We start from the raw sequence: 21878 nt of genomic DNA, 5'->3' as shown, positions 1-21878 counted from the left end.
TACAATAAATGTTGTTCGAGAAAAAATTTTCTTTAGTTTATTTTTAAATGCAAATTATTCGAATAAAATTATTAAAAAAAAAAGGTCCTTAAAACTATTTTGAGGTAGTACTCCCCCCCCCCCCATATAATTTTTGTTCCTACGGGCCTGTTTAAAGTCCATATAACACCGTCTCTCTTTAGCCTAACAAACTCAATTTATAATATTAGACATAATTAACGTAACTTTACGTCATCATTTATTACTATTTTATTATTATAATTTTTTTTAGAAATTTTTCTAAGACTTCTATTTAACGTATTTTACTCACATTGATTTATCATCGATAGCACCAATTGAGATTTGAGAAACACTTTTAACTAATGTTGCTGACGTAATATTTACTTTGATTTTAAAGCCATAATACTAATTCAAACTTTGTTTTAGATTGTTGTTTTTCATATAATCCAAATTCAAATCTGCCTTATCACTGCTTATCTGTTTTCTATTTAAATAAGTGTCACTTTTTAATGTGCCACTTTAACGAATATTAACTGCTATAGTGTTAAATAACTCGTTTTTGATATAACGGACTAATTTTTCTGAAATTTGGTGAATATATGGTGCCAGATTTTTATTGAACAAAAAGCAATTTCTCGTTGTTGTTTTTTCCATATCATAATGTTTTGCTTAAATTTTTTTTTTAATTTCCGATATCGTTTATTTCAAAAGTGCTTGCAATTTAGAGTAATTACATATTATTGTAAACAGCAATCAATAAACCGCAATTTCAAGCCTTTTTTTGTATATGTTGCGGTTTTTTGAAATTTTAAAGTAAAATCTGAAAAAAAAAGTTTACTAAAAAGTTTGACTATTTTTTCTTTCTTTCAGATTTTTCATATTTCTTTTTGAAACATAAAAAGATTTTTTCTTTAAAATAGTTTAGCTAACAATGGTTCTAATTAACCATTTGATTTGGTTCGACAATAAGGAGAAAATTTTAACTTAAAGTTTTAACAGTTAAAACTTTCAAAAGAAACATATATATATATATATATATATATATATATATATATATATATATATATATATATATATATATATATATATATATATATGTATATATATATATATATATATATATATATATATATATATATATATATGTATATATATATATATATATATATATATATATATATATATATATATATATATATATATATATATATATATATATATATATATATTGTTTTCAGTTACTACGCTTAAGAAAATACAAAGGGGTTTTTTCTTTATACCTTTTAATTTTATCTTTAATCTAAATAGTATAAGAATTTAATGAATGAAAAAAATGACAGATATAAAGATAATAATTACAAATTATTTTTAGATAAATTTTAATACTTTTTTAAATTTTTATACATATTTACATATACTTCAACTTTATATACGAAAACAAAATAGAAAAGTATATTTATTCGAATTATGACCAAATGATACTTTTTTTTCTCTTATTTTAGTTATCTGTGTTGTGCCAATTATCTTTGTTTACATAGGAAAGAACAATTCTCGCGCAAATATTGTCGATATGCTGCTGGATTTGAGTGAAAACAAGGCTTTCTTTTTTAGCCATCATTATTTGAACAAACTTTGGTCGTTGACTTACAACATATATATGGTTTTGTATCTTTTTTAATGTTTCGGTTAAATCTTGGTAAAATTCGGCATCGCGTATAATGTTGTTGTTCCATCCATTTAACGCGTTCATTAATTTCCTTATAATGCAGGTGTATTTGATTAGATAGAACTTGTTCTTTTTAGCTGAATTCACTAAGCCCATACAAACTTCAAGAGATTCAATAAGTGACACGTTTGTCATTTTTAGTTTAAGCCTTCAATTTGTCTAATAAAACGTTTTTAAAAAACGGTTAATGGAACGAGCAACATTAATAACAAAACATACATTTATAAGTTATTATAATTTTTTTTAATCCAAATTTTTTTTATAAATATACAAATGTGAACGATTATCATGTTTTACCACATTAAGCTTGCCTTGTCTGAAAAAATCAATTATCTGTCAACCATCGAGTAATTAATCGCATAATATTAGTTTTAATTAAAATTGTTATATACTTCATGACGTAAACTTCCTTTGTAATAATTAGCGGAATTTGTTTCCGTATTGTTCATAAAACGAAAATTTAATTTACTTAGAAATGCCAGTAACGTGGTATTGTTAATTAAACCTTCAATGTTTGAGTTTTCCGTTGTTAACAAATTGAATAAATTGACAACAACTTATAGATTTTGACAAAACCTTTAGACAAGGAAAAATCTGTTTTTAATTAGAATTAAATAAAATTCATTGTTTTAAAATTAGAAAGTGAAAAGCTTTTTTTTTCTGCGACCCATTCAAAGCAATAACAACAATAAAATACAAAGTATCTAAGAAAAAAAAAGTCATGGAATCTTTTCCGTTTGATTCTTTTTTTAAAAGTTTAAATTTAAGTGAACTGAGTAATGACTTTCGACCAACAATATTTGTATCTTAAATAGGGGATAAATAATAAATAACTTAATTTCTTTCGATTCATTTTATGATATTTATATAATAAAGGTGTTCTAAAGGTTTATTATTATTATTTTTTTATTTATTTATTATTTAGGTTTTATTCTAGATATTATCATTTATTCTTTTTCAAGTTTTCTTTTATTTTTTTTTGTTCGATTTCTAATATTTTTAAAAAAGGAATAAAGCGTGAACACGCTTTATTTCTTTTTTAAAAATATTAGAAATCGAACAAAATTATAATTAAATGTGAAAGAATAAACACGTCATTTTTTTTTCGGTGGTTGTATTAAAATCTTTTTAATTGTTTTGTATTTTGTTTACGACGTGTTGTGGTTTCAAAATATAATATGTTAGTTTTTGGATTTAACTTGAAATTAGTTTTAAAAATGACAAATGAAGAAGACGTAATTGAAAAAATTATGAACAAATATTTACAAAATCCTAATAGCTACAATTCGATAGCAAAATCGTTGCAAATACATCGTTAGTCGTGTTTTTCAACGCTTTTCTCAAACAAAATCGATCAAACACAATTCTGGTGGTGGAAGAAAGGAAGGTTTTAAAGATATAAAACTAGTTAGAAAACTGGTTAACAGTTTTAAGAATAACCCAAGCCTTTCACTAAGGGAACGCGCAAAAATATATGGATTTTCTCATAGTTTTGTTGCAAAAGTTAGAAACAAACATGATTTTCATTCTTTCAAAGAACAAAAAGTGCCCAATCGTTCTAAAACTCAACAGAAAAATGCAAAAACCCGTGGCAGAAAGTTGTATGATAATTTCATTTCTAAAAATTTCTGTATTATTGAAGACGATGAAACTTGTATCAAGTACGATCATCAAAAAATTCCTGGCACTGTTTATTATATTGCCAAATACAGAGGAAAAGCAGATAAGAAATTTAAATACCAACATGACAAGTTCGCTAAAAAAGCTTTGATTTGGCAAGCTATTTGCAGTTGTGGCAAAAAATGAGCACCTTATATTTCTCTGTCCACACTTTCTGGTCAAATATATGTTAAAGAATGTTCACAAAAAACGCCCTTTACCTCTAATTAAATCACACAATAACAGACCTGTGTTCTGACCTGATTTAGCTTCAGTTCATTATTGTAAACTTGCTATGGAAAAGTATTAAAAAAATAATGTGAAAATTGTGCCTAAAACAGAAAATCCCTCAAACTACCCAGAATTGAGAGTTATTGAAAAGTACTGGGCTATTATTAAAAGAAATATGAAAAAAGCAAAAAAGCTTAGCAGAAACATTAAAGATATTAAAATATCATTTAAAAAAGCATCAAATAGTTTTGTTTCTTATTCTGTGCGCAAGCTTATGGGTACCAATAAAGCAAAAGCTCGAAATTTTATTAGATTCCCATAGGATTAATTAATTTTTAATTTTAATGTTTGATCTTCTTATATTATTGTATTAAAATTATTACTTGGTTCAAAATAAAAATTAAGGAGTACTTTTTTTTAGTTGTTTTTCTACTTTCACATTTATTTCGTGTATACGCTTTAGCACACACTTAATATACACCTTTTTGATATTGCTTTAATTGGTCTGTTTCAATACATATATTGTCGTAGTTAGTTTGCTTCAATAGTGTATACAATGTATTCAAAGTGTTTATAAATATGTATATAAACCAACTGACACGTGGGGATAGCCGTAAATAAATAAAAGTTTTTCATATCATGAAGTCATGAATAAATGAACATTAATTTATTAACACATTCAAAAAGCGTTGTTCACTTTTTTTTAAAAGCATAAAACAATGGGTAATGGGTCGTCCATAAAGTACGTACGCCAAAATTGACATAACACCCCCTGTTGCCATGCCTACTTTTAAGCCTCTACCCCCTTAAAAAGTACGTACGTTTTTTAATTACCCCTCCACCTAACTTTTTTTTTTCTAATAAAAAAGTTTATTGAAAAAAAAAAAAGGTAGAGATACCTTAGATACTTTATATGACCCCAATGCCCTTTGTTTGCGGCACATGATCCCAATTTGAAAAACGTCTTTAAGTATATATACAAATATTAATTTTAATAAAGTTAAATTCTTTGTCAGCTATGTGTGTGGAAAAGCAGCAAATTTTGTGCTCTTTTGCTAATTCAAGGAGCTTTTTAATTTAGCAAAACCTAGCGGTAAAATTTGGAAGATTTTGAGACCCTAATGACACGTTTTTTTTTAGGGGGCCGCCAACCCATTAGCCACGGCACTGCTAATACCTATTTTTTGTCCACTCAAAAAATAGGTTGCGTGAAATATTCCTTACTCAGGGCCAGTATATAAGGGGTGGCGTGTGTGCATGGGCGCCCACAGGATTTTTTGATGTTCCTGATAGAACACTTAAACTCATTGTGCAAACTCCAAACTTAAGTATTTAAATTTAATTTTAGATAGCAAAAATAAAAATTTTACTACATTAGTGCCTTCACGTTTGAGCAGGAGGAGGGGGGGAGCGATTTAGGGCTTTTTTGTTCCCAGGCTTCTGCCATTCCCTTTTTTTTTTCCTTTCCCCCCTCCCCCCTATGAGCGTACATATTTGAGGGGACGGCCCCTAAAGTATTTTTTTAAAAAGTAATGGAAAAATATTAGACTCTTTTATTATATATATAGTTATTATAAAGTTAAGTAAAAATATTTTATTTAGGAATAACTTTTTAAACAAAACTAATACTCCTTTTATAATTTTTAAACAAAAGTTAATCCATTTTTTGAAAAGGGTAGACCCTGTACAAATAATCCCAGGGGATTAAAAACGTTATAAAGCAGTATTGCCCTATTATGATAAATCGATCTCTTTGTTTTAAAACTTTTTTGTTTTTTAATAACGAGGTTTGAAAAAAAAACTATTTTCACTGAATATATCCAACATTTTTTAACGTTAAAAGAGAATTTATGTATGTTTAAAGGTTTTAACCTTTTAATTGCAGATTTATGGTGATCGTATAATGGAAAAAGTTCTTATTTAAATCTAAAAATACTAAATTATAGAATACAAATTAATTTTTTGGAATATAAGTAATAAAAGTTTCATGTGCACCTTTTTTCTGCTTGTTTTTCAACTTGCAACTATAAGTTTCATGCTAAATGCAATCATTAGGTAAAAAACGTAATTTTTTGGAAAAATAGTTCCTAACAAGAGAAAAACGCGATAGAAAAATATAATCTTTTGGTTTGTGGTTATCCAGCAAAAATTTATTCTCGTGGCGACACTTATATATACACTGAATATACACTTATATATACTGAATATACTGAATACAGTGAATACACTGAAAATACTGAATACACTGAATACACTGTAAATACTGTAAATACTGAAAATACTGAAAATACTGAAAATACTGAAAATACTGAAAATACTGAAAATACTGAAAATACTGAAAATACTGAAAATACTGAAAATACTGAAAATACTGAAAATACTGAAAATACTGAAAACACTGTAAATACTGTAAATACTGAAAATACTGAAAATACTGAATACACTGAATATACACTTATATATACACTTATATATACACTGAAGATGAAAGAACAGTAATTAATGAGCGAAAAGTTATTGCAGAGAGTTTTAATAATCTTTTTATAAACGTCGGTCAAAACTTAGCAAATAAAACAACTCCCGGAAATAAAGTTTTTAAATCATATATTAAAGAAGAGGACTGTGTGATGGATGAGCTTGAAGTATCTCCTGATGAACTTCGGTTTGCTTTTAATATGTTAAAACCAAACAAAAGCTCAGGTCTTGATGACATAAGCCTAAGGGTTGTTAAAGAAGTTTTTGATATTATTAAAAAACCCTTACTAATTATTTTTAATCTTTCATTTAATAATGGTATTTTTCCTGACCTCTTTAAACTAGCAAGAGTAGTTCCAATTTTTAAAGACGGTGATATTTCAAAATTATCTAATTATAGACCTATCTCAATACTTCCATGTTTTTCTAAAACTCTAGAGAGAATAATGCATAATAGGCTATACAATTATTTTATAAAACATAAATTGCTTAATAATAATCAGTACTGATTTAGAAAAGGGCACTCGACAGAACATGCAGTAATTAAATTAGTTAAAGAAATTTTAAACGGATTTGAAAACAACCAATATACTCTTGGGGTTTTTATTGACCTCTCAAAGGCCTTCGATACTGTGGACCATACTATTCTTCTTTACAAACTCAGAAATTATGGTGTCAAAAATAATAATTATAAATGGTTTTTTCCTATCTTAATAATCGCAAACAATGTGTATCTTATGACAAAACCTGTACGAAACTAGAAAACATTTCTTGCGGAGTTCCACAGGGATCTATTCTAGGACCTTTATTATTTATTATCTATATAAACGATATTTACCTATCTTCTAGTGTATTAAATTTCAATCTTTTTGCTGACCACACTCAGGTTTTTTATACCCACTCAAACATAGAGTCAATCTTTATCACTATGAATCGTGAGCTTGACAACCTCAATGAATGGTTGAAAGCCAACAAACTCTCTCTAAATAAAACTAAAAGCAAATATATTCTTTTTCCTAAATCCTCCAAATCTGAAACTTTGCCCCTAAAACTCCCAAATATTTCAATAGAAAAAACTAATTTAAAACGGACATTCTGCATTAAATTTTTAGGCATTTTACTTGACGAACAAATAAGTTGGAAAGACCACATTATTTTAATAGGAAATAAAATTCCAAAGAGTATTGGAATTATGTACAAGACAAGACATATGTTGGATAAAAACTGCTTAAAACTTATCTACTTTTGTTTATCCATAGCTATATCAGTTATTGTAATATTGCCTGGGCCAGCATTTATCCATCAAAATTAAAGCGTATCTTAAATAAACAAAAACAAGCAAGCCGCCTTATGTTAAATGCTAATAAATACACCAATGCCAATCCACTGCTTAAAAAGCTTGGAGTGCTTAATGTTTATCAATTAAATATCTACAGTATTCTTTTATTCATGTTTAGATTTAAATATCGTATGCTGCCAAATATTTTTGACGACCTTTTTGTTATTATAAATCATAAATATCAAACAAAGCATTCATTGCATAACTATCAGGTACCGAAAACCTTATTAAAACAGTCAAATTTCTCAATAGCATACCGAGGGCCACATTTGTGGAACTCATTCCTTCCAATTGAAAGTAAAACTTTAATTTCACTTCAAACTTTCAAAGTTATTTTAAAAAAACAGTTACTTGATTATGACATATCTTAAATTTTATTTTATTTTTAATATTTTCTTTTTCAATTCTTAACTTTTCTTTCGTTTGATTAAAAATAAAACATATATATATATTTTTTGCTTATTTATCTAAATTTGTATTTATTTCGTTTTTTTTTATACATATATATTTTTATGAATGTATAAGTATTTTTTTTTTATGTATAAAAAAATATAAAATGTTTATTTAAAAGTATTTATATTATTTTATTGATATTGTAAAAATTTATGATAGATTTATGATAGTGTAAACGATACAACGGGGCTAGATGATAAGACTTTTGTCTTCTGCCTGCTCCGGTCATATCTTAACTCAAAATATTTTGTAAATAACTTATTATGAAAATGACAAAATAAACTATAAAAAAAAAAAAAAACACTCGGATAATAGTTCGCTTTTTTTGTTTAATAATTTTTTAGGATTTTTATGTAATAAATTTATTAGTTTTTCGTATAAGCATAACAAGCATTTTTTAGTTATGCTGTTATAGGCTTTTATGATGGACCACGTTAAATTAGGTGCTATTTTAACTTTGTATCCCACAGGTATTTTGAAAGCGTGGTTGTGCTTTTAAGTCTTTCGTTTTTGAACAATTGCTTGTGGTATGCCCATCCAATTTCCACATGCCCTCTGATAAACCTAGTTAGGTTTTTGTCGGAAGTGTTTGGGAGTGATGCACTGCACTTATAAATTACATTTGTTTTTCTGCAATCTCGGTTTATAGGGCAGGTTTTGATTAGTTTACAATTGCAAGCTAAAATGACAGTTGGGTTCATCAAAATAATTTTATTGTTGTGATTCTTTATAATCTTTGTTACGTTGCTTGTGCTGCTGTAGCTGATTTTTATTGTGTTACAATTAAACTGTTTTAGAAGCGGATGTGGTTTTTGAAAGTGTTTTGAAAAGTGTTTGAAAGGTTTTTTGGAAGGATGAGTCTTTTTCCAAATCAAAAGTTACGTTTAGGAAGTTGGCAATTGATCGGTTTGTCCTAATTTGTATTTGGAAGCCAATTTTTTTAAAAATTACAGTTACATTTTTTCGGATTCTATATGTGTGGAAAGTTTTTTACGCATCACTATCAGTCCGTCGTCTCGGTAAAGACCCATATCGCTGTTAGTAACATTTTCCGATAATGAATTTAATATATACAGACCTGCCAGCTCCCAAACATTGGCTCCATCAAAGCAGCCTATTGTGACGTCGAATCGTTTTGTCTATATGTATGCCTATTTGTACTATATATCTTCAGGAGAGTGCTTGATAAATTAAAGTAAATTAAAATGAAATAAGCTGTAACAGAGCTGTATTTATATATTTACATATTTTATAAATAAAAAAATAATTTTAATAAAATTTCTCTTGTATAGATAAATGCATTTAGCGTAAAATTTATAGTTGTAAAAAATATGTAGTTTTATACATATATGTAACATTAGCGTTACAAACAAATGCTGGAATAAAACCAAATTTTATATTTAGTTCATTTTTTCATGAATAAACAGATAAATTGTGCAAAATCCAAAAGCTCTCGTAAGAAACTGTTCAGAGGAACAGTTTGTATGGCTCGCCATGTTCTTGATGAAACGCTTTTATTTAATTTACCCAAAAGTATTAAAGTTGCTTCTTTTAATGGTATTAATGGGTATAAGTTCATAATATCAAAAGATACCTGTATTTCATCGTTGTCAATTAACCACGACTTTTGTTAATAAAGTCTTTTTGAAATTTTTAACCTAAAAGGATTTTCATTAAAGACTGGTTGTGTTCTTTTAACCAAGTAATTCGAAATTCCATAACAAGGTGTGCCAATAGTTGATAAAACGATAAGATTTGTCTTGTTTATAATCTTTAATTAGCCCATACTAACATAAAATTTAAAACTTTTGTTGTTATTTAACAGTCACAATTTTGTAATTATATTATATGCTGATGATGTCGGTGCCTATGATCCGGTAAAAATTTCAAATAAATTATTTAGTATTGAGAGAACTCGTATTATCTGATGTTTTAAATTAGTTTATATATGTATATAAATATATATTTATATACATATATATTAAAACTAAAAAAGTAAAAGTAGATTAATGCGTGGTTTAAGTATGATTACAAATTGTTTTAGTGTTATTAAATAATACAATGAATAATTATGTAAAACAAAGTTTATATTTATTTTATTATTATTTTATTAAACACCCTCTGTAAATGTGTTTACAAGGTAAAAATACATAAAAATAGTTTAAGATATATAAAGAGAGAAAAAAGTATATCACTTGGAAATGTTTTCTTCAAGAGTATTTTTGAAAATTGTTCGCTGTTGCTTTGCATTCCAACATTGAATTGCCTGTACTAAAATTTGATAAGTATCTTCAGGAATTATACTTTATGAAATATTAATTTCCACTTTCTTTTTATCCTGAATTAAGTTTTTCATATTTATTTTATGGATCTTACATAATTCCTTTATATAATCTAAAAATGAATATTTTAATGAACAATAGTTAAGCTGAGAATGATTTCAAAAGTTACTTTATTATTTAATAGACGGATAAATAGGTTTATTTTATTTTGTTGTATGTAAGTCGATATCTTCCGAACTTTAAATAGAGAGTTTATATAGTTTTTGCTATACTTGGAGATATTAAAAAATGACTTAATTGCATTTCTACCAAGTTTATTAAGTCTTTGCATTGCTGACTCTCTATTTTCACAGAGTTCCAGACCATGCGTTAGCTTCAGAACTGCTAAAGATGTATATAACTGAATAATTGAAGTTGAATGTACAAATCGGATACCAGATTAAATCAGAGTTTTCACTATTGTTTGGAAATTTGATACCATATTGCTAACATTTGTTCTATTGAGTGAGGCAAAAATTGATTTTTGTGCATCCCAAATAAAGCCTAGATGATTAAATTTTTCATTTGGTATTATTTGATGGTCGTCTTGGGTTATTTTGCAATTAGTTAATTGTCTTTTTCCGGAAAGCAACAGTTCCGTTTTGACAGTATTGAGCTTTATGCCGCTTAAGTTATTGTAAATATTACACGTTGTAATCAGCCTTTCAAGACCAGATAGAGTAGAGCTAAGAAGAATGATGTTGTCAGCATAACACCTGTGAAGTTTCCATGTATAGAAGTACCCACAACATTATCATTTTTTAGAGTTTCGAGTAACTTTTCGGTGTATATATTATATAGGTAGGGAGACAGAATGAATCCTTGTCTCACTCCTTGCTTATGAGCAAATGAAACTGATTTGGAACCTAGGTAAGAGACAGATGCACTACTTTTGTGGTATAAAGACGATATAGTGTTAACTATTTGGAGAGATAAGTTTTTATTAAATTAAAGTTTATCAAAGATAATGTCCCAGTTGCAGCTCTCAAAAGCTTTTTCAGCATCTAAAGAACATAAATAAATAGGCGAATTACTGTTGTTGTAATACTTAATTGTTTCAATTATAACAAACTCAGCATGCAAGGTCGAACTCTTACTATTGAAATTAATTTAATTTTAGGCAAGAAATAGCGACTTTTATACTTTCATCAGTAATTGTTATTTCATCAGGATTTTCACAAGGTGGAATTTAACGATAAATAGAACTATGATTTAACCTTTCAGTGTTTAATCGTTTTTCAAATATAGTACCAAATTCTGCGGTAATCGATTCTTTATCCTTTTTATTGTTTATAGCAAAAAGTTTTGGATTTGAATTCTTTTTTATACACTTAAAAACATTCCAAAAGTTTTTTGGGTTAAAGTTTTTTAGTTTTTCAATTTTTATATATTGTTGATATAGTTTATTGTTTTGGGTTGCTTTGACGGCTTTGCGGAAAATCTTCCGAGCAAAGAGGTATCGATTAAAGATAGAAGAGGAGGAGTCTTTTACGAATCCCGTTTCCCTCTTCTTTTGAAAAGAATGTGAAAGAATATTTTTACTTCGAGTTAACTCGGGAGTCCACCAGGATTTTGAATAATCAGATCGTTTTTTTGACTTTAAGTGTTCTCTAAGAGCCCATGCTCCACTATTAGTAATAGTAGTATAGATTTGGGCAAGTTCATTTTCGAAACTACCAATAAGGTTAAGATTATTAAAACTGGTATTTAAGTGATCCTTATATAAGTTTATAAAGTCTAGATTATTCCAGAGATAACTTGGAATGCTAAAATCCTCTGTTATTTTATTTAAATTTTCTTGATAATACTGACCTTTAAGTCCAATTGAAATCGATAGCGGCAAGTGATCACTTACATTTTGAAAAGAAGGAGGAATAACGATACATTTATATACTAGAAGAGATGTATGCTTTGAAATAGCTATATGATCAATATACGATGAGTTTGGTAATGTAAGATGTCGATATGATTCAATAAATATAGATAATTTTAATTCGTTCGTTTGATTCAATAAATATAGATAAAATTGGAATGGAATTGTGGGAAAAATAAAACAACAACCAATAGCATAGTTTTCACATGGTCGATAAACTGTAACTTGTGTTCCACTGTGGAGTTATTTGCGTTTAAATTGTAAATTACCCCAAATATTTTTTACAATGTTACTCCAATGTGTACATTGTAAAAATGCATCTGTTTGCGCTTCTTTTTTTTTACTTAAAATTTTAAAACTGTATTAACATCAACATCACACAGCTTCGAGTTATGTAGAATTGTAATTCAAAAAAAAATTGTAAAAATGAATAAAGTACTAAAAAGAATTGTTATTTTATTTTATTTGCTTATTTTGAAAATAAAGCTTGTGATATAAGGCCGACTAAAACTTAAAGCAATTATTTAAATTGTGAACCAGCTAATACAGGTTTTTTTTTTCATAACAAACACTTTTCATAGAGTTTTTTTCAAAAGTATATTTAATAAGATAAGGTTAGAATTTATGAATTTGATTGTTTTGTTATTGTTGAACATTTTTTATTGATTTTTGTTAATTTTGTTTTAGGAATGCAAGTTTTATGAGAATATTTCTAATATTTTTGTGTTATATTAGTTCATGATTAACTTGAAAATACCGCTGATTGAAATTTTCAATGTGCAATCCTGTGCAGATGGGGTTTCTTGCAGTAGCGTAGTAACAAAAAATCATAAAGTAAGCTAATATTTTTTTGTTCGTGTATTTCTTAAATACAATCCTGCAATTTTTTATTGTAATTTTAAATTTTATACTTTGTGAGAAATGCTTTTTTTAAACATATTATAGAATAAACAACTAAAATAAAAAAATAACGCAATATATAAACATCTATATGCACACACACACACACACACACACACACACACACACACACACACACACACACACACACACACACACACACACACACACACACACACACACACACACACACACACACACACACATATATATATATATATATATATATATATATATATAAATATATATAAATACAAAATATCGCCCTTCCCCCGCAAAAATTTAATCCCGGCCCTTAAATTAATTTTCTGCTCACCCCACCCACCTCATATTATACATGAAAAAGAAAAACTTGCTCATAAATACAACTTTTTTTACCTCTTACACCCACGTATTATAGTGCTTTGTGAGCTTTATATTATGAATTTGTTACATTAACGACATTTATATACTTTTATCTCACACAGGTGATTATCAGTTTTCATTTATAATCTAGAGTTTAGACCATAAATAGTAGCACATTTATTAGCCTATTTTTTCTTTTTATATTGCCCGTACAATCATTTTTTATCATTTTTCTTATTATTTTGTTATCTACTTATTTTATTTTATTGTTTTTGTATGGTGCGATAATTTTAGCCATGGTTGCCGTTTATAAACCAGCGGATCTATATTGACTTGTTTAGCCATAGACTAAACATTGTTTCATCATTTGTTTAGAATGACTAGAGCGTGAGTTATCGTTCACCCAATTCCTGAGACCTAACACTTTATTCCACCTGCAGAATAGTCTTCACATTCATTCATGATCCCCACTCAATGACATCATCTACAATCTACTTCTATTTTCACATCTCCCAGGTCTACGTAACTAGACGGCTCCGTTGGTCACTTTTTGCGACCATTGTGTCGCATATACAAATAAATACAACTTTAACTTAATGAAACAAAAGCCAGTATGTAATACTATGATAGCTTTCAGCAATTTATCTACCGGTTTTTATAGACCGAATAGAAAAATCCAAGTTGTTATTATTCATTCAGTTTTACTATCACTTTTATTTCACGATGAAAAACATTTAGAGCTTTTAAGTGTAAACATAGACTTAAATTGAGAGTTTAGAAAATCAACTATATTAAAAAAAGTGTCAATAATTCCGCCTAAGGTATCTTTGGAAGAACGAACTCTATTTTTAATTCTTAGCTGTTTCTTAACATATTTAGTGACGTTTTTTGGGTTGTTCTGGATTTTTAATATTTTTTTGTTTTTATGTGCTCTTTTTGCTTTAAATATTTCAGCTTTTACAGAACGATTAAGACAATTGCAATTTGAGTAGTTGATATACCAAGCGGATTTTTTTGCTCAGATTAGGTTTTTTATATGTGGTGTAACACAAGGATCTTACTTTTTCTTTGTATTATTGACCTTGGGAATAAAGTATTTGCAAATAGTACTATTGTTAGAAATTAATAATTTGAAAAGTTGATTCGCGATTTTATGTATTAATGCAATATAAGATTTTATTGATTGATGCAATAAAGGTTGATATTGAATTGTAATCGTCTTTGTTGTAACTAAACAATTGAGATTTACTTTTAGGAAACGGTTGTAAAACTAAAACTCTTCAAGTAATACTTAAGAAAACCTTAGTGTTGGTATAAAATTAGAAAATAAGTTTAAAATAAAATTACTGTTGTCGGTAAGTAACTAGTCCAACATATGATTTGAGCAACAACATGGAGTCTCTAAGTAGGAAATGTGATATGTTTTGTAAAGAAGCTGTTTTAGTAAATATTCCATTAATAATATTAAGTAGAATTGTTTGGATTAAAAAATTTAATACCATCATTTGAACACTTTATATTTGGGGTAAAAATTAAAGTCACCTAAAATATAGCAGCCATCGTAGGGCCGTCGTAGGGCTTTGTAATTAGGCTATAAGTTAACTTGAAGGATTCAACTATATGTTTTAAACTAGCATCATTTTAGGTTTATATACCTCAGATAAGTATATATTTATTGTTAACTTTTACAGATACCCAAACTTATTTGAAAAAACTTTTATAGAAATGGTTAACTTTAAGAGAGTTAAATACGTCAGAAATTTAGGTAGCGACACCGCCACCTTGATGTCCATATCGGCAATCTTTTTTTTAAAGCGAGTTATTGTTTTAATACAGTAGCTTTATTTGTTCATTGCTTTAAAATATTACAACATCATACTTGATACTTAATAAAATATATTAATATACATATATATAATATGTATATTATTTTATTAATTATGAGTTAATGCAATTTGTTTTAAATTTTTTAGATATAAATAAACAAAAAAAATTGCTTACTATTTGAAGTATTAGCCAAGATAATTATTAAAGTTTGAAAACAGGTTTGTAATTCTTAGCTATATAATAATAGCACTAATTGCTACTGTTGCAATATTTATATACATCCATATTATTTTTAAAAGTGACAATTTTTCAAATTAAAAAAAAAAATTGGCTCAGGGCCCTAATAGCCCTGCGGCTGCGGGCTCTTTGCTACGCTACACGGTGCGGGTTCACAAAATATTTTAAAGCGTAAATTAGGCGTAAATTAGGCGTGAGTTAGGCGTAAGTTCTAAACTTACTAGTTTCGTATTCACAAAGCTTGTAAAGTTACCTGATACAAAACTTACGATTTATTTTTCGTAAGTTTAACTCTTAAATTATGGTATTCACAAAACATCTTGCTCAGCTTGATTAAAGCAAGAAAAATTATTTTATGTAGTGGCTACATTAACTTTTGACGTAACTTTTAAATACTTGTGCAGCTCGCATATACTGACTCTTTTTGTTGAAATTTGTGAAAAGATTTTTAAAAATTTTAAAATTTGTGATAAATATAGTGTATATGTCTTTATGAATTATTGTTTATAGATTAAAACTACTTTTTGTTAAAGTTTAATAAAAAGTCGTTTTTTAATCTTCTTAAAGGAAGTAGTTATACCTTATACTACTTCCTTAAAGGAGGTAGTTATAAATCAAGTTATTACTTGAAAAAAAAAGGAATCCTATTGCACATTCTCTGTTTAAGTGTTGTTTACTAATTAGTCTGTAATGTCATTTTGCAGTAGTAACTTCATTCTCTTATAAAATGTTGTAAAATTTATTACTATTAGTATTAGAGATTACAGAAATTCTATATAAGTTCTAAAAAATTTCTTATTTTGTTCTATTAGAATATTGCTTGTTTGTGTGTGCTTCCAAATAAATAAGTTGTAAATTGATACGACTGAGACTTTCACCCTGAAGAGAAACATTAATACTCCCAATATTAAGTGCGACAAATTTATGCTTATTTAAAGATTAAGTTAAGTAGTGGTTCTTTGGCTTGATAACTCTAGTACTCTACGCCCATGTGTATGTACACACACACACACACATGGGCGTAGAGTACTAGAGTTTTCAAGCCAAAGAACCACTATTTAATTTAATTTTTTTAATAGGCATAAATTTATCGCATATATATACATATATATATATGTATACATATATATATATATATGTATACATATATATATATATATATACATATATATATATATATATATATATATATATATATATATATATATATATATATATATATATATATATATATATATATATATATATATATATACATACACATATACATATATATATATGCATATATATATATACATATATATATGTATACTTATATGTATATATATATATGCATATATATATATATACGTATATATATATATATATATATATATATATATATATATATACATATACATATATATATGTATATATATATGTATATATGTATATATATATATACATATACATATATATATGTATATATATATATGTATATATGTATATATATATATATATATATATATATATATATATATATATATACAGCGGTGGCCAAAAATTAAAGACCACTCATTTTTTAGTTGGTTTCTTAATCTTTAAATTAAAATTAAGAAGATTCTAATTGATATATCAAATTTTTTTTTTTAATATCTTGTTAATTAAAACATACGGATTAAAGTGGTATAATTTTTTAAATCTAATTCTAATTAAATAGCGTTTAACTTATTAAAAAACTGATGAGTACAAATCTTCTTTAAATAAATTGGACAAAATTTAACGACCACTATCAAATCTTTAATTTGCACTTATTAAAAATAATAATCCATTATTTTTTTAACTGTCTTAATTGCTTATTACGTTGGCTACAAAATAAAATGTCGAAACCTGAGTTTCGATATCAAATAAACATCTATTTTTTGAATTGCAATAAGGACATAAAAATATTGCAAAAATGCGTGCAAAGATCGAAGAAAAAGAAGAAGGCTATAGCCTCAAACAAATAGCAGAAACGCTCGGAAGGTCTCACTCTTGTATTATTAACATAATTCAACGATACAAAGAGACCCGGTCAATTAATGATCGTCATAGGACTAGACGCAATAAAATTTCAAATGACCGTGATGTTCGCTCGTTAGTGAGATTAATGAAAGAAAACAGATAAGCATCATTTACAGACTTGTCTACGAAATGGACACTGTCAAATGGTCTGAAAGCAAGCCCTAGAACTGTGCGAAGGGTCCTCCACAATTAAAATTATTTATGGCGTGCTGCTGCAAAAAAACCACGCTTAAATAAAAAACAAAAATTTGCCAGGAAAGAGTGGTGCAAACTACATAAAAATTGGTCAACAGATCAGCGGAGCCGTGTGGTCTTTAGTTATGAAATGAACGTTGAGGTAGACAACAGAAAAGGTCGCGTAATGTTGCGTAGACTTCCAAGCGAACGGTTCGATGAATCATGCATTTTGAAACGAATAAAACAAGGCTGTGGTTCAATAGGCATTTGGGCCTGTATGAGTGCCTGTGGAATTGGCGTTTTTCATTTATTCGATGGTAGACTTAACAAAGAAAGGTACATCGAAATTTTGGAAAACTCGCTTATTCCTAGCATTGATTTATGGCAGTTGCAAGATGGATTTATTTTCCAGCAAGATAATGCGCCGTGTCATAAAGCGCATGTTGTTAGCGATTGGTTCAATTCTAATAAAATTCAAGTGCTTCCATGGCCTGCCAATAGTCCAAACTTGAATCCAATAGAGAATTTATGGTCGTGGCTTGATCACAAGCTCGGTAAAGAACAACTTTACAATTTGGAAGATTTGAAATCTTCTATCTCTCATCATTTGAAAAATGTGCCTGATGAAGTAATCAAAACTTTAATGAATTCAATGCCAGAACGAGTGCAAGAGTGCTTGAAAACAAATGGAGGAAGAACACGTTTCTAAATTACTTTTTTATTGCATTTTGAAATATTTTTGAAACTGGTCTTAAAATTTTGTCCAATTTTTTTTCCCATTTATATTTTTTACCAGTTAGTATTTTAATTTTTTAACATTATTTTGTAAAAAAATTATAAATTCTTTTATAATAAATATAAAATACAATAAAAATTCTTTCTAAAAATGTTTTTCTTTTTTTGAAACCTTTTTCCAAAATAAAATTATACTAAGGTTAAAAAATAAATTTTGAAAAAAAAAAGAGTGGTCTTTAATTTTTGGCAACCGCTGTATATATATATATATAAAAATGTATATATATATATACATATATATATATATATATATATATATATATATATATATATATATATATAAATGTATATATATATATATACATATATATATATATATATATATATACATATATATATATATATATATATATATATATATATATATATATATATATATATATATATATATATATATATATATATACATATATATATATATATATATATATATATATATAATATATATATATATATATATATATATATATATATATATATATATATATATATATATATATATATATATATATATATATATATATATATATATATATAAATATTCTAATTGAACTTTTTTCTCTTAGCTTCTTTAATGAAAAGGTTCCGGTGAAGCTGCAGTCTTTGATAATTGAGAAAATTGTCCTTGTAGAAGTTTTTTATGTATGTCGTCTTTAACTCTGGTTAAATGACGAGTGATTTTAGTTGATTCAAATCAATCGGTGAGGTCAACTAAAACTGCATCTTAGCTGATAAAGTATAACTGCTTGTAGATTTTATTTGGGTTCTTTGGCTGATAATAAGTATCCTTGAAGCCAACTTCAAATCTTTTATGTACTTTCCTCTTCTTGGGAAGAGCTAGTTTGTCTAAATCAATCGTTTTAGCAAATGCCGCATGGTATTTTGAAACGTGACTCAGTATGCAAAGATCTTAAAATTTGTTTCAGGGTCTGAATGATGGATTCAGCCTTCTAAAGTTGAGTTGGCTTCCCTAAAGTTAAATGCTTGAATCTTCTTGGATGGTAAAAATGATTAGAAGAAATTCCAACTTAAAAAAGGTGTCAAAAACCTAAAAAGAAAACAAAAAAGTCATTGCTTCCACTCGGCGTTTGTTAAAGTCAGGGTTGGTGGTAAGATCTTCCAGCCAAACCAGAAGTGATCTCTAATTGCTGGTAATAGATACTAGAGATGGCATGCGCATTATCCATTTGGTTGAGCAAAAAAGTCTAAATGATGTTTCATTTTGGTGTTCATTTTTGCCTTGATTTTGGTCTTTTAGGCTTGAAAATCAAGCGAGGCTCTTTGATGAGACTCTGGTAAAAGCGATAAACTTTGATGAACAAGAGACATGGTATTTTATATATCAGGTATGTTTTTTATTTCATCTTGTACAATCAAATTTAAATTATGAGCTCTGCAATGAATATAAAGGGCTCTGCTGTCTTGTTGAAGAACAAGTTTTTGCAAGTCAACTATTTCAGAAGACATGGCAGCAGCTCCATCGTACCATTGTCCCGACAGTTCTCGAGCCTTAAGTTGGAACGAAGAAGGATATCTTTTATTATTAAAAACAAATCCTTGCTTTTAGTTGTGGCTGTCTAATAAAATTCACAAAAATCCTCATTAATTTGGAACTCATCGTCCACAGTACGGAAGGATTTGATACCTATACCATTCATGAAAATTATTAAAGGAAAGTAATTTTAAAAAATTATTAAAGGAAAGTACAAGGCTTAATAAATCGTTGGTTTGGCTAATAATACCTGCTTTTTTTCTATGTTGTCAAACAATTCATTCATCGCGAAATTCCTTTTTTTCCAAAATAATTTATTTTTTGTTATTGTGTTTGATAATTCACTTTAGGTAACTAACGATATCTAGACTAGACGAATGTTTTTTTCCGACTTTATTTCATTTGAACCCTCTGTTGAATTAAATTTGGATGACGATGAATAGGGAATTCTGTAAAGAAAAATCTCTTATTTTAGGTTGCTATTAAAAATCTTTTATGAATTCTTAATAAGGTTGGCTTGTACCTTTTTTGTTGATCCCCACTATTATCATCAACAAGATAAACTGTATGTTTGTAGCGTTAACTTATCATCGATAAACGATGATACTTGTCCGGCAGATGAAATGAGCACATTGGCATTATGAGAACCAATTTCTTAGTTCGAATGATAAACTTACCCATGCTTACTTTACTTACATTACTTACCCAAAAAAAAAATATTTTTTTAACTTTAATTATTTCTTAATTAATGGAAATAATAAAGTAAATATAAAATAATAGTAGTAACTAATTTTTAAAATGCGACTGTTATAATTAAAAATAAAAACGAGAACAAATATACAAGCATCGCTTAAAATGTTTACACAAGTGAAAGTAAGAAGCAGCAAATTAAAAATTTACTCAGAGTAAAAGTTACAGCTGTTAAAAAAGTAACGCACTTTTTTAACAGCTGTTGTCAGTTATTTTGAATAGTACTTTGTAAAAAAGTGTAAACGTCGTAAAACTTTTAAATTTTTAATTTAAATTTTCTTTTAAAATTCTTAAATTTTAATTTTTTAATTTAATTTTAAAAAGATTTTAAATTTTCTTTTAAAATTCTAAAAAGAAAGACTACTTTTCGAAACGTCAAAAACGTGTAAAAAAACTTTACAATTATTACAATAATTGTTAAGTTTTTTTAGGTTGAACTGAACCGTCTTTAGTTTATTCTAGCCCCATGGCAAAATAACAGTTGCGGCCTCTACAAATTCTCCCCTCCTCCCCTTCCCAAAATAAATCTGATTTTCTGATTAGTAAAGCATAAACTTGCCTTTGCCTTTCAAGCTTAAATAAAAGTCGATTGATTAGATTAACCTCAACAATTTTTTTTCCTCCCCAGTAAAGTCTGACGCCTCAATAGCCATTAATTCGTCATATTGGCGTTTGTAGGCTCAGCAGATCAATGACGTATCCAGAGAGATTTAAATGATTGAAGAATCTTGGATCCATCAAAGCAGCAGAGTGTTTGTTGGTGCTCACCAATAGCATAAATTCTTTTCAAGTTTGACGAGAATTGATTAAACCTTTTCAAACGAAAAAAAAAAGAGAGTTATACAGCTCATTCCACTTTAAAACAACTTCAACTGCTTGAACCATTTTATTTACTTTGTTGAATCTTTCCGTATTTGTGCTTCAGATTAAAACAGCCGTACCTAGTCGTACCTAGCTAACCTTTTTTCCGTTTAAAGTTTGAATGTGAAGTTTATAAAATTAAACCATAAATTAATTGATTCATTTCCGGCTTGCCTCTCTAAATGCTATGGCCTCGCAGCGGTTGTCTAGGATGGACATGTGTAATGACAGGCCCGAATGTACCGTCAGGAATATACTTGTTTTATAATACTGTTGCTAATAATGTTGCTCGTCTTATCAATTATAAAGATCGATTTGCTCATGCCAAACCATTATTATTTCAAATGAAAGTTCTTAATATTTATTAGCTGAAT

General features: G+C 27.5%; 1 long non-coding RNA gene across 1 annotated transcript; it reads right to left on the bottom strand.

Annotated features, from left to right (window-relative positions):
- Positions 1-1266: 1266 nt before the first annotated feature.
- Positions 1267-2112, bottom strand: LOC136082123 (uncharacterized). The gene is made up of 2 exons (XR_010639407.1): positions 2024-2112; positions 1267-1885 (listed from the first exon to the last, which is right to left on the bottom strand). It is a non-coding gene; the product is annotated as an uncharacterized LOC136082123 (long non-coding RNA).
- Positions 2113-21878: the final 19766 nt, after the last annotated feature.

This window comes from Hydra vulgaris, chromosome 07 (assembly GCF_038396675.1).
Source record: "Hydra vulgaris chromosome 07, alternate assembly HydraT2T_AEP".
NCBI lineage: Eukaryota > Metazoa > Cnidaria > Hydrozoa > Anthoathecata > Hydridae > Hydra > Hydra vulgaris.
The sequence above is the reverse complement of the archived record's forward strand: the minus strand, read 5'-3'. Positions and strand labels throughout refer to the sequence as shown.